The sequence below is a fragment of the Lepidothrix coronata genome, unplaced genomic scaffold (genome assembly GCF_001604755.1).
Source record: "Lepidothrix coronata isolate B3197 unplaced genomic scaffold, Lepidothrix_coronata-1.0 Scaffold173, whole genome shotgun sequence".
Taxonomy (NCBI): domain Eukaryota; kingdom Metazoa; phylum Chordata; class Aves; order Passeriformes; family Pipridae; genus Lepidothrix; species Lepidothrix coronata.
The window spans coordinates 1,823,343-1,826,337 of NW_016690353.1; the positions used below are offsets into that span (position 1 = coordinate 1,823,343).

General features: G+C 47.4%; 1 long non-coding RNA gene across 1 annotated transcript in view; it reads right to left on the reverse strand.

The window, feature by feature from the left end:
* Positions 1 to 1,025: 1,025 nt before the first annotated feature.
* Positions 1,026 to 2,995, reverse strand: part of LOC108504691 — a 7,047-nt gene continuing 5,077 nt past the window's right edge. Inside the window, exons 2-3 of the long non-coding RNA XR_001877212.1 lie at positions 2,019 to 2,326; positions 1,026 to 1,536 (exon numbers count right to left, since the gene is read on the reverse strand). This is a non-coding gene — a long non-coding RNA (uncharacterized LOC108504691). The remainder of the gene's footprint in view (positions 1,537 to 2,018; positions 2,327 to 2,995) is intronic.

Here is a 2,995-nt window from a genome sequence, read left to right on the forward strand (position 1 = left end):
AGGAGAAGGAGAAGGAGAAGGAGAAGGAGAAGGAGAAGGAGAAGGAGAAGGAGAAGGAGAAGGAAGTCCCTCTCCCCCTCTCCAGTTCCAAGGAAGCTGGAGAGGGACTTCCCCAGGAACTGGAGTGCCAGGACAGGGGCAATGGGTTCAAAGTGGAAAAGGGGAAATGTGGGTTTTATCTGTGGAAGGAATCCTGGGCTAGGAAGGTGGGAGGCCCTGGCACAGGTTGCCCAGGGAAGCTGTGGCTGCCCCAGCCCTGGAATTGGGGGGTCCCTGAGCCAAATCTGCCAAAAATTAGGGATTCATTTCCCACTTTACCATTCCCACAGCGATTCCTTTCTCTCTCCTCTGCTCCATTACAAGAGATCTGGTCCATACTTATTTCTCTTGCCTAAAAAAGTCGTGAAAACCGTGAGTTTTTCATTTCTGAGAAGAATAAACTCCCCTGGACAGCTGCTGACAACCATCTTGGAGTGTCTGATGCCTCTTTTGCCCTTTTCCTGGAAGCCCTGGGGTACGACCAGCCCTGCAGCCAGATCTGGGAGCTGTCTGTGCTTCCCAGAGCTCCTAAACAACAACATTTGGGGCCAGAATTCCAACAGTTTACCCCCTCTGACCTCCAAAGGATTCATAGATGCCAGTTCTCCCCTCTGCCATCCAAAAAGTTCTGCTGATTTACACCCACAAAGGGCTGGATCAGCGTCCCTCAAACTCCTGGGTGGCTCCTGGGATGGATCTTTGGCTGCTCCCAAAGTTCAGGAGCAGCTCCTGGTAAATCCAGCAGCACTGGGGCAGGGAGAAAACCAGGAGAATCTTGAAAAGAACAACCTTTAATGGAATTAATTTGGGAGTGTTTTGTGTGGAGGAGTCCAAAATTCCTTCTCTTTCTCAAAACAGTTTTCCAGGTTGTTTTGTTGTTTGTTTTTTTTCCCTCTGTAGATATTCCTGGGTGTCTCCAGGCAACATTCCTTAGGGAATTTCTGAATGGACAAGCAACTAACTCAGACACCTCTTTGTCCCTTTAATTGGGGCACAGATACCAAATCCATTGACTTTGTCATGGATTTTTAGGACAGAAAAAAACATTTTAGGGCAGAATCTCAGAGAGTTTAAACCCGAAGTTGTGTCCTGGGGCAAGAGATGTCTCCCAAAAAAAAGACCAGCCATGGAATGGTGGGGAGAGGAGAGGTGACAGAAACAACAGCAAAAAAAGAGATGAAAAATGATTTTAAGGGTTTAATTGAGCACGACCCCAGTTTTTAAAACAGCTCCCAGCTCCAATGTCATGGAAGGAGAAGGTTGGAATGAGATGATCTCCAAGGTCCCTTCCCACCCAAACCAGGCTGGGATTCTGGGAGACTTTGCTGAACGTTCCCTGACAGCATCCAATGGATCCTCTGAAGCAGGAATGTCTGTCTAGGGACGTGATGGAGGATGTGGGAATTCTGCTCGAGCCACTTGATGTAAATCAACCCCACAAACTGAAGAAGGCTCTCTTCTCTCTGCCAGTGGCCAGAAACAGGTACCTCCGGAAAACTGCAGGAATAAGAGGAGCACAGGATGAAAATCTCCATCCCAGGAGCTTCCTAAGCTGGATGTGGTGTCTGTTTATCAGCACTGCAGCATTTTTGGCTTCCCTGTGTTTGTCCACCTCTTGGAACCCTTTAAAGCCCTTTAACCCTTTAAACCCTTTTCAAACCTTTAAACCACTTTCAAACCTTTAAACCACTTTCAAACCTTTAAACCCTTTTCAAACCTTTAAACCACTTTCAAACCTTTAAACCACTTTCAAACCTTTAAACCACTTTCAAACCTTTAAACCCTTTTCAAACCTTTAAACCACTTTCAAACCTTTAAACCACTTTCAAACCTTTAAACCCTTTTCAAACCTTTAAACCCTTTTCAAACCTTTAAACCACTTTCAAACCTTTAAACCACTTTCAAACCTTTAAACCCTTTTCAAACCTTCAAACCCTTTTAGAATCCACCCTGTCTGCAACAAAAAAAAGTTTAATAACTTGGCTGTGCTTGAGATGAAAAACGAGCTTTGGCTTCTTCAGAAGCTGCTCCTCAGCACTTCCACTTGATTTCAGAAGTGCTGGCAGAGCAAAAGACCAGGAGGAAAAGCACCCTGGTCCCCTTCCTGATGCCATCCAGGGTTTTATTATCCTGCTGGAGCAGGTCCAGTGGGTGGGAGGCACCACTTCCAGGGTGGGAGAGAGATGCAGGTGTGATTTCCTTCTTGGTCCAGTTTCCCAGTCAGAATTAAGGAAGATTGACCTTGGTTTGAAGCTGGACAGAACACCTGGGGGCCTCAGAAAATCACCTGGAAGAAGCAGTGGACTTGGTGAGCAGGTTGCAGAGGTGGAAGTCCCCAAAAAGAGAAGAATTATCGACTGGGTGACCTAAATTCTGAAGTGTTTAGATGTGCCTTCCAAAAAAATCAGTCCATCCCAGCCCATTCCCTCGCTGGGAGGATCCAGGGGCATCTGCTTGTGCATCCCACACCTCGCCCAGCTTTCCATGCCCAGCTGCTCCACAGGCTGGGTGGGTAAAATTCACGGAATCCAAACCAACTGGTCCTACTCAGATGTTTAGTACTTTCCCACATAGAGTCTGGGCCTGTGTTTGCAGAGATCCAACATGGAAAGTCAGGCCTTGGGAAAAATTTGGGATGTTGTCTGTGAGGACAGAAAGAGTGACTGAAAAGGCAGGAGAAAGCCATGGCTGGATCTTCACCTCTCTGAGCTCCCCACAAACCTCCCGCTGAGCTGAGTTCTGAAGTTTGATTTAGAGCAGGAATCCCATCCTAAAGCAGGAATCCCATCCTAAACGAGGGCAAGATCCCAAGTTATCGCCTCTTTTTTCCTACAACACCTGTATAGAGTCAAATACCCAGCCCTTTTAAACACCCTCACACAAGTGCTGTGAGGAGAGGCTGAGGGAGCTGGGGGGGCTCAGCCTGGAGAAGAGGAGGCTCAGGGGAGACCTCCTC